At 44.9% G+C, this 11,222-nt stretch overlaps 1 long non-coding RNA gene across 2 annotated transcripts in view; it reads left to right on the top strand.

Moving 5' to 3' along the window:
* The window catches only part of LOC308590805, a 126,627-nt gene that overhangs the window by 52,728 nt on the left and 62,677 nt on the right, over window positions 1-11,222 (top strand). The gene's annotated exons all lie outside the window — the stretch shown is intronic.

Below are 11,222 nucleotides of genomic sequence, written 5' to 3'. Positions count from 1 at the left end.
GGGGGGGACAGAAAAGGCGGGACTTCCACGTAAGCATGTGCAGAGTTCCCTGCACTCTGGAGTCCGGCTCTCATAAAACATTGGGGGGGGGGCAGTTGAGCCCCAGCCTGCACAACCAGTCCCAAGATGTGGCGCACGCGCACCAGTGGAGCGGCAAAGCCCCTCAAGGGGGGGGGCACCGATGATCCTGCGCTCTGGCACTCGATCCCGGTGTCCCGTTGCGCCAGAAGCGGTTTAGTCCTGCTGGCCAGATGACCCGGAAAGCTGTCTGTGGACAACCGCCGGCTCCCTCGGCCTAGAAAGCGAGATGAGCGCCTGAACCCCAGAGTTGCCTTGGACTGGACTTAACCACCCAGGGGTTCTTTACCTTTACGCTTCAAATATTTTATGGGGGGCAAAGGGACCTCGGCCCCTAGCAGGTGGCTCCTGCGCTCTCAGCTAAATCAGAGAATGGCAGAGTTGGAAGGGTAAAGGTACCCCTGCCCGTAGGGGCCAGTCTTGCCAGACTCTGGGGTTGTGCGCTCATCTCATTCTATAGGCCGGGAGCCAGCGCTTTCTGCAGACACTTCCGGGTCACGTGGCCAGCGTGACAAGCTGCATCTGGCGAGCCAGCGCAGCACACGGAACGCCATTTACCTTCCCGCTGGTAAGCGGTCCCTATTTATCTACTTGCACCCGAGGGTGCTTTCAAACTGCTAGGTTGGCAGGCGCTGGGACTGAACGACGGGAGCGCACCCCGCTGCGGGGATTCGAACCGCCGACCTTTTGACCCGCGTCCCAAGTTGGAAGGGACCACCTTTTAAATAAAAAACAGAGGCAAGGAAATTCATGCAAGTCCAACATTCAGGAGGGACCTGGCATTTATTTCAGCTGAGCCACCGCTTAGAGGAGAATCAGAACAAAGGTTTTATAGGCACAGTGCAAAAAGAGTCATTAAACATCAAACATTCTACATACATGGAGATGAGATAGGAAGAGACAGGGCTCCACACGGGGATCAACTTCCTTGGGGTGTTCCAAAACATGTGGTCTTGGCTTACAACTTATCGGACGGTTGTCAAGGCAACCAGACCTTCAGTGGGGCTGTTGACAGTCCTTTCCCATATCTGGAATCTTTCAAGGAGATGTCCGTGCTAACTCACAACAGACAGAGGAAACGATCCTGCCATTTGTACCACTTTCAGGGTCAGACAGGAGAGATGGAATGCAGCGTGGGAGGGAGGCAAGAGAGAGTCACAACATGCAGGAATCATCCATGGATGCACACTAGACAAAGGCTGAATGCAATTAATACTGGAAATCAAACAAATCTACACCCTGGGTCTCTAATTCTTATATTAGGACCCCCTAGGGTCATCTAGTCCAACCTCTGCAGAAATCTCAGCTAGACCATCCATTACTGATGGCCATCAAATCTTTGCTTAAAAACAATCAAGAGAGTCCACCCCCCCCAAGGGAATCCAATCCTGATGTTTAATTGGAATCTCCTTTCTTCTAACCTGAATCCGTTGGTTCAGGTCCTGTTCTCCAGAGCAGGAGAAAACAAGTGTGCTCCATCTTCCATGGGACAGCTCTTGAGCTATTTGAAGATCTCAATCATCGCTCCTCTCAGTCTCCTCTTTCCCAGGCTAAACATACCCACCTCCTTCAACCGTTCCTCATAAGGCTTGGTTTCCAGACCCTGGATCCTCTTGGTCGCCCTCTTCTGCCCACCTTCCAGCTTGTCAATACTATCCTTCTTAAACTGTGGCACCAAGGACTGGACACAGGACTCCAGGTGTGGTCTGACCAAATGTGCCCAAGGTTGCCACCTGAAGGGTGGTTTACTCCCACCCCTACCCCCCCAATGCCTTTAAAAAATGCTAGCTATCCTGGGTAGCAAACATTGGCTGGAAGCCAGAGGAAGAGGAAGGAAGAGGGAAAACAGCAGGTACAGTAGTGAAGCCATGGAGCTGTAGAAAGGAGCAGCCAAGAAAAGGGCAGAAGACAGGCTTCATGTTCCACTTAGGAACAGCAGGATCTGTTAGTTATTGGCATAAAAGGGGAAGAAATGAACTTTGGAGGCTGGAGGTATGTTGGCCAGAAAGGCAAGGGTTCATAGACATGTCCGCTCCCCAAATGGCCAGATGCAGCCCCCAGCTTCCATTAGCCTTGGTCAGCCTGGCCAGTAGTCAGGATGATGGGAGCTGTATTCCAGCAACTCTAGAGGGGCGCATCCTTCCTTACGCTAAGAGATGCATAGATGGGAAAGCAGCTAGGTGCAGATTCTTCTGTCCGGGCACTGCTGTAATAGTTGGAGGGAACCCACACAGGATGACATTTTCCCTCTGCAGCTCTTACAAGGTCTCTCCGGACCTGGAAAAGCCAAGGAGGCAGCAAACGCAGAAAGGAAGAAATTCAAACCAGTTAGTAGAATCTAACAAGCCAAATAAGGAGGCAAGGTTAAAATGAACCCTGGGCTATTCTTCCATCTGCAGGGCATAAGAGAAACCAGCATGGAGGTCTGGGAACCAGCCAGGTCTTGTGTGTATGTGTGTGCAGGCAGGTTTTCATGATGGCTGCATCTGCATCCTTCCCCTATATTGAAGCTTAGGAAGCCAAGTCAACTTCAGATATTCCCTTTTCCAAGATCTCGATTTTTAGATCTGCAGAATCAATTACTGAATAACATTTTTTCTTTGTGAAAATGAAGACTTGCTGGCAAGGAATTTGTTTCAGTTGTGCTCAGCTCAGAGAGAGGATTTAAGTGCTGGCTGGATAATGTAATTTGTGTTCCCAACACACAGTAAGATCACTTTCCCCAGCTGCCCTGCTTGCAGAGGGCAAAGCAGGTCATCGAGGGCTCGTCATTGTGCCGCATCCTATTCCCAGCTTTCAAGGGTCGACAGGATTGTGACTAGTACTGAAAAAAGAGACATGACCCAGAGTGGCTGCCAATCTCCTTGTCTGGGAATGCTAACAGGTTGCATATCTTTGTTAGCTGAGGTGCTTAACAGGAACTGATATATTAATAATGTCCATGTTATAGGATTCAATGGTCTTGGGAGACCTCTGCTGGTAAAATCATGAAATGGCAAGTTTTGGTTTTCAGAACCTCTCTGGATGGTCATTTTATTGCACGTTCATTATTATTTCTGCTCATGATGCTATTGGGGTAGTCACACATGACTCTACTTGTTTGTGCCTTCAAAGGTTTTGGGGTTGCTCACACTGCTTCCTTTACAATCAGTGTATATCCTGTATCTTCCTGAGGAAATCCCACAACTTTTTAATACCACAAATGTTTGTTCTCTATACTGTAGTTCCTTATAGTTGTTGCTCTATAGTGTTTCCAGACAGCACTAATTATTGTGTCACTATTATTGTGTCAAGAACACCCTAGTGGTTTATGAGAGGGCTTCTCAATGAGAAGATCAATAATGGGGGACAATATTTCTTGAAGGAAAGCTTGCCCACCTCTGCATAAGCTCCCTTTCTACTCATGGCTGTGAGAGTGTTTGGTTATGTGCCACAGTGCACATGAACTGAGCTTGTACCTTAAATGATGTCTGAGAATCTTCGGTAAAAGTGGAAGGAGTCCTTGCTGAAAGCTGCAGAGTCCCTAGCAGACAAATTGATGTGAAAAATGGTTCCTAGAAGCTAGACAATTTGTGAACCATTGATAATTGATAGTACTACTGTTAAGGCAGAAGGGCTGAACTTGATGTGTGGCTCATACTCTAATCTTGGCTCATGGCTACTGGGGGGACGGGGCTGGCCAATAGTAGCATTAAGCTATGATAATACGCAATTTCCCAGCATTGGCTTTTGGACTACCACCCCTAATTGGGTTGCCAACTTCCTACTGTGCATTCATTCCATTATATCTAGCCATTCTCTGGCACAGGTAAATCCAAGACAGGCTATAAAGAAATAGAGCAGAGGTAGCAGCCACTATTGTGTCCTCTAGGTGTTGAACTGCAGCTCCCATCATTCGCAGCCAGCATGACTAATAGTGTAACAGAATTTGGAGGGCACCTTGTTGGCTACCCCTGGTATGTATCAACAGCAAAGCAAATATTTGACAGCAGCCAAAGGCTGTAATACTGTAAGAATGTCATCACATAGGCCCCTTCAGAGGATTTGTAGACCTGCATCATAGCCTTAGATTTGCAATGAAGTTATGGTGGGATGGGGAGCAAAGGTGAACACACGTTGCACAACAGCAGTGGCAGCAACCTGGGAGTGAGAAGGGAGAGAAAGTGGTGGATTAAAACAGTGACAGAAGTTTGAATTAAGCAGGCATGAAGAAACACAGAGGGGGAAGGGCATGATTTTAAACAATGACAAAGCAGATGTGGGAACCTCTGCCCTGTGGGCTGAATGTGGCTCTTGGAACATAGGAAGCCCCCCTCCCTTACCCTGTTCTCTGCTCTTCCAGACTGCCTTAGCCTGGCTGCAATGTTTCCTTGAACTATGACCAGGCTTCTTGCTTGCCCGGATGGTGAAAGGGTTTGTGGAAATGGAGTAGAAACCTTGGACATTTGCATGGCTTGAGTATAGAGTACTGATCAAAATTAAGAGTTGCATCTGTTGTTTTGCCCACTTTTGCCCCTAATGCTGACCAGTGACCATCGTTGGCTCTTGGCAGTCCAGAAAGTTATCATTGAGGAGACATGGCTGAAAAAGGTTTCCTGACTCAATATTAAAGGTACCGGACTTCTTCCCCCTTTTGCATCTGCTTATCCTAGCTGTAGTCGTACATCCTACTCTTATGTATTTACTTTGAAATACACTCTGTTGAAATGTATTAAATTCCATTGAAATGAATGAGGATTATCTGGGGAAAATGCATATAGGACTGCAGCCCTAATAACTGCTGCTGGATAAATCTTAAATCATGATAACCCCGAATTCTGTTTCTTCCAACAGCATCCATCCAGGAGCCTCTAGGAGTCTCACAAGCAGAGGATGCAGATGGGGCCTGCTGTCCATGGCTATTAACCCTGATACTGAACTGGAACCTAGAATCATAGAATCATAGAGTTGGAAGAGACCACAAGGGCCATCGAGTCCAACCCCCTGCCAAGCAGGAAACACCATCAGAGCACTCCTGACATATGGTTGTCAAGCCTCTGCTTAAAGACCTCCAAAGTAGGAGACTCCACCACACTCCTTGGCAGCAAATTCCACTGTCAAACAGCTCTTTCTGTCAGGAGGTTCTTCTTACTGTCAGGAGGTTCTTCCTTCTTTCTTGTAGTTTGGATCCATTGCTCCGTGTCCGCTTCTCTGGAGCAGCAGAAAACAACCTTTCTCCCAGAGCAGAATACAGTGGCACTATTACTTCCCTTGATCTAGATGCTATACTCCTATTGATGCAGCCCAGAATTGCATTGGCTTTTTTAGCTGCCATGTCACACTGTTTTTTTAAAAAATAAATTTTTATTGGATTTTCACAATTGATATTAACACAAACAATACACAATGCACAATACAAACATACAAACACAAAAAACAAACAAACATGTATAATTTCATATCCAATTTTCTTAAAACTTATTTCGCTGACTTCCCCATACCTCCCCTTTCTGCATTCCAGTTTCAAAATTTGTTTCAGCAAATCCTTCCCCTTAATTTCATCTAATTGTTTCCTTTCCTTTTCTTTTACTTAAACTTTTTCAGTTGTAATCCCTTACTTTCTATAACCACAACATTTTAACACTCATTAACTTTACAATATTTCTTAAGATAAATTTTAAATTTCTTCCAATCTTCTTCCGCCGTCTCTTTCCCCTGGTCTCGGATTCTGCCAGTCATTTCCGCCAGTCCCATGTAGTCTATCACCTTCATCTGCCATTCTTCCAGAGTGGGTAGCTCTTGTGTCTTCCAATACTTTGCGATGAGTATTCTTGCTGCCGTTGTAGCGTACATGAAAAATGTTCTATCTTTCTTTGACACCAATTGGCCGACAATGCCCAAAAGAAAGGCCTCTGGTTTCTTAGGGAAAGTACATTTAAGTACCTTTTTCAATTCATTATATATCATTTCCCAGAAAGCCTTAATCTTCGGGCACGTCCACCAAAGGTGAAAAAAAGTGCCTTCAGTTTCTTTACATTTCCAACATTTATTATCTGGCAAATGGTAAATTTTTGCAAGCTTGACTGGGGTCATGTACCACCTGTAAATCATTTTCATAATATTCTCTCTTAAGGCATTACATGCCGTAAATTTTATACCGGTGGTCTACAACTGTTCCCAGTCAGCAAACATAATGTTATGACCAATGTCTTGTGCCCACTTTATCATAGCCGATTGCCATGTCACACTGTTGGCTCATGTCAAGTTTGTGGTCAACCAAGACTCCTAGATCCTTTTCACATGTACTGCTCTCAAGCCAGGTGTCACCCATCTTGTATTTGTGCCTCTCATTTTTTTTGGCCCAAGTGCAATACTTTACATTTCTCCCTGTTAAAGTTCATCTTGTTTGTTTTGGCCCAGTTCTCTAATCTGTCAAGGTCGTTTTGAAGTGTGATCCTGTCCTCTGGGGTGTTAGCCACCCCTCCCAGTTTGGTGTCATCTGAAAATTTGATCAGGATGCCCTTGAGTCCATCATCCAAGTCGTTGATAAAGATGTTGAATAAGACCGGGCCCAAGACAGAACCCTGTGGCACCCCACTAGTCACTCTTCTCCAGGATGAAGAGGAACCATTGATGAGCACTCTTTGGGTTCGGTCAGTCATCCAGTTACAAATCCACTGAGTGGTAGCATAGTCAAGACCACATTTTACCAGTTTCTTTACAGGAATATCATGGGGCACCTTGTCAAATGCCTTGCTGAAATCAAGGTAGGCTACATCCACTGCGTTCCCTTCATCTACCAGGCTTGTAATTCTGTCAAAAAACGAGATCAGGTTAGTCTGACATGACTTATTTTTCAGAAATCCATGCTGACTATTGGTGATCACAGCATTCCTTTCTAGGTGCTCACAGACTGTTTGCTTAATGATCTGCTCCAGAATCTTCCCTGCTATTGATGTCAGACTGACTGGGCGATAATTATTTGGGTCCTCTCTTTTCCCCTTTTTGAAAATAGGGACAACATTTGCCCTCCTCCAGTCTGCCGGGACTTCGCCTGTTCTCCAGGAATTCTCAAAGATGACTGCCAGTGGTTCTGAGATAACATCTACCAGTTCTTTTAATACTCTTGGATGCAGTTCATCTGGCCCTGGAGACTTGAATACATCTAAACTAGCCAAGTATTCTTGTACTATCTCCTTAGTTATTCTGGGCTGTGTTTCCTCTGCTGAATCATTTGCTCCAAATTCTTCAGGTCGGGCATTGTTTTCTTTATCAGAGAAGACTGAGGCAAAGAAGGCATTGAGGAGTTCAGCCCTTTCTGTGTCCCCTGTTTGCATTTCACCATCTTCTCCTCTGAGTGACCCCACTGTTTCTTTGTTCTTCCTTTTGCTACGGACATACCCATAAAAGCCTTTTTTGTTGCTTTTAACCTCTCTAGCAAGCCTGAGTTCATTCTGTGCTTTAGCTTTTCTGACTTTGTGTCTACACGTGCTGGCTATTTGTTTGAATTCCTCTTTGGTTTCCCCCCTTTTCCATTTTTTGTACACATCCTTTTTTAAATCTTAACTCAGTTAAAAGTTCTTTAGATAGCCACCCTGGCTTCTTTAGGCACCTTCCATGTTTCCGTCTCATTGGTATTGCCTGAAGTTGTGCTTTTACTATCTCCCTCTTAGAGGCATTCTATCTCCTTGTGCCAAATCCAAGAACAAACAAAGGGTGGCCATCAGAATCATTCCTTGGCAATAAGACCTTAGAGGTGCTCAACCGACCACCATTGCAAACAGAACCAGACAAGATGGATCTTGGATCCAGGAAGGCAATCCTAATATCCTCTGTGCTCTGCATGTTTCAGACCAGGGCTATAATGGAATTATGAAGCATCTGCAAATGAAGCTTTTAAAAAAAGGAAATCCTGCCAACAGAAAAAGTATCCCACATTGTGGACTGCACCTTTCACTCAAATCTTCAAGTGGCAGCAGACTGTTGTTGCTCCAGGAATCTGCTCCAGTGAGAGTGTGGATTGCATTGCATTCATTTGGTTATTCTATTGCTGTGATCATAGATGGGTTTTCCTCATTTTAAGAGGCTTGTTTGCCTCTCCTCCTTTATTTAGGTTTATTTTTTAATATTATATTTCCTACTTGCTCCCTGTCAAACCCTTTCACCCAGTCTCCACTGCAGGCACATAACTCAACCTCCAGCTGCTGCTGCTGTCTGCCTATGCTGGTCTGTAAGTGGATCCTTGTGGCATGAGCTCTTCAGTAGCTAACTGATCCTGGGGGGGGGGGGCTGTGCAAAGCAGGGGGGGGGGAGCCACATGCCTACAGTTCTAAAGATAACTTATTCTGGTCAAGAAGTGTGGTGTGGGGAGCTGGCTTCCTGCCTGCCTGGAGATTTAACCCATCAGTAGCAGGATCCTACCAGTTCATCCTGGTTCATGAAAAATTATGGGATCGTGACTTTTCAAAATGCATACGTAGGAGCATGATACAGATTTGGTAACTGGATTCAGGGGCTGAGTTCTCTCTCTACAAAACTTACCTTTTCCAACCATCCAGAGTCTTAGTTTTACTAAGAGGAGACCCATTGAAATTAATGCATCTAACAGTCATGTTTATTAATTTCAGTGGGTCTACTCTGAGGAGAAGTTTAAAGTGTGTTTATTGCAATGTGTATTTCAGTCCTGAGAATTGACTGGCCCAAGAATAATTGTTCTCCATATTTTACTTCCATCTGTTTGCATTCAGGGCATCTGTTAAAAATTCCACATGACACACTGCTTCTAAGGCAACCAGATTCAAAGAGTTAGTCTGAAGTTTCTCATCTTCAATTGCTTTTTAAAATATTATTTCAACTATTTATAGATCACTTTCTCACCAAAGGACCATTGCATGTGCATGCATATTTGGATCAATACCAAGGATCGAAGCACACACTCATTTTTCTATAGCACCTCTCTCCTCACAGAAGATGGACTTAGACGAGGCAAAGTCATTTTAGGACTAGAAGACTCATAGGGTCGCTCCAACTCTACAGTCATAGAATCATACAACCTCTGGTTTAAAACCTCCAAGGAAGGAGAGTCCACAACCTCCTGAGGGAGACCCTTCCACTGCCCAACAGCGCTTACTGTCAGAAAGTTTTCCCTGATGTTTAGACACACTGGCACTCAATTGAAGGCAGGTCCTGGGTGCAGCCTGGCAGAATCTGGAGTTTATTTGAATTTTTCAGACACACTCTTCCCTCCTTCCCCATTTACAGATTATCCAACACACAATATTGTGGATTTATTGTTCAGATCTGTATGGATGGCATTCAACTAACAGCTGTGCCCTATCATTGAAACTTCTCAGGACTCTGTGACATATACAGTAGCTGGTCCTTAGAAATGTATTCCTTCATTTGTTGTTTGGCTCCCCCGCCTGCCCCCTTTGGGGTCAGTGCAGCTTCCTGAACTTTTTGTTCACTTCTGATATGAATTTACAGTGGTACCTCGGGTTACATACGCTTCAGGTTACAGACTCCGCTAACCCAGAAATATTACCTCTGGTTAAGAACATTGCTTCAGGATGAGAACAGAAATCACGCAGTGGCAGCGGGAGGCCCCATTAGCTAAAGTGGTGCTTCAGGTTAAGAACAGTTTCAGGTTAAGAACGGACCTCCAGAACGAATTAAGTACGTAACCAGAGGTACCACTGTACTTGCTGGGAACATTGGAGTGTAAGATATTTTGATGGCAGAGACACATTTCCGTCACCAGGGGTCCCCATTGAATCAGTTGTGGCCATTGTGATAATATCATCCCAAAGGATGGGGCAGCCTGGAAAGCAGTTTGCCTGCCTGCCTGCCTGCCTGTTCTCTGTAGAGTCAGACGCCTCTCAAGATACCATTGCCAAAGGCCCAGGTGGGAGTGGTGGCCTTTGTCAACATTTGGTGTTCACTTTGCCCATTTTTTTGGTGCAATGAGTGCAAACTACGTTGATTTGGATGCCTCAGAAGATATTGTCACCCAACTTGGCACAAGGACTCCAGAGGTGAATGTCAAAGACCATGTTGAATCAAGATGGCAGACCAAATCAAGTGTATATAAACATTAGCTCCCACCTCCAGATTGATTGGGGTCCTGGCTTGGAGAAAGAGAGAGTGTGCTCACATGCACACACACAAATTGCACTATCCATTTTAAAATCACAATATTTTTTGGTGTCTTCGCATTTCTGGATAGTCCTGGGCACTTCCTGCTAGTTATGTATCTTCTTCTTCTTTCTTCTTCTTTGGCAGTTACTTGCAGCCAAGTAAGATTGTCTTCCATAAACACGGTTTTAGCAGTGAGTCTGTGACTGTGGAGGCCAATTCATGTCCTTCCACAGTGGGGACATAGGTTTCCGGGCGGGAGTTGATCACGGTGTGGATTTGCCAAGCATGCCTTCCTCTTAGCACACTAGTTATGTATAAAAGGACTGTGACAGGTGCTCAAGGATTAGGTCTTCGTCTCAGATACAGAATATTGTCCCTCTGCACAAAACCACAATCCTCATGGTCCTTTGTAGGAGCCACAGCACTTAAAACTCAGTTTCAAACAAATTTTCAGACTGTTTTCTCCCTCTGACGTTGGCCTTGGGGGTACTGTTAGAGCCAATTCTACTGTTTCTGTCTCTATCTTACTTTCAGCTTTGCAGGAGGTTTTGAGAAAGAGGCAGCCGTCAGTTTTAGGGCCAGTCTTTTGCTGCCTCAGACAAAGAACAAGACTCCCACCACCAGCGCCATTCAACATGCAGAAACCAACTAGACTGCCAGTTGACTCTTACTTCAACACTGACAACAAAGCACTGGCAACAAAATGGATGGACGACAAAAGCGTCTATCCCTATTGGTGGCTAAGAAACAAAGCGGGAAGATTTTTGAATCCTATTGTTAGAAAATCAATATACTCTATATGGGAAAAGTTTAAGAATCTATTAGAAAATAAGACCCTGTGGTGGATATCACCACTAGAAGCATTCTCAATTAAAAAATTAAATATGGAAAAAGAATGAGCAACATATAGAGAGTTGCTGGTAGAGGAGGGAAATCAGTTGAAACTGAAGAACTATGAGAATATAAGGCATTTGTTACCTGATTGGCTCCAATATCAGCTAAATGGCATTTTAAAAATGGATAGAGGA

The sequence above is a fragment of the Podarcis bocagei genome (genome assembly GCF_964188305.1).
Source record: "Podarcis bocagei genome assembly, chromosome: 7".
In the NCBI taxonomy this organism is placed as follows: Eukaryota; Metazoa; Chordata; class Lepidosauria; order Squamata; family Lacertidae; genus Podarcis; species Podarcis bocagei.
This window is presented reverse-complemented; position numbering and strand designations above follow the sequence as displayed.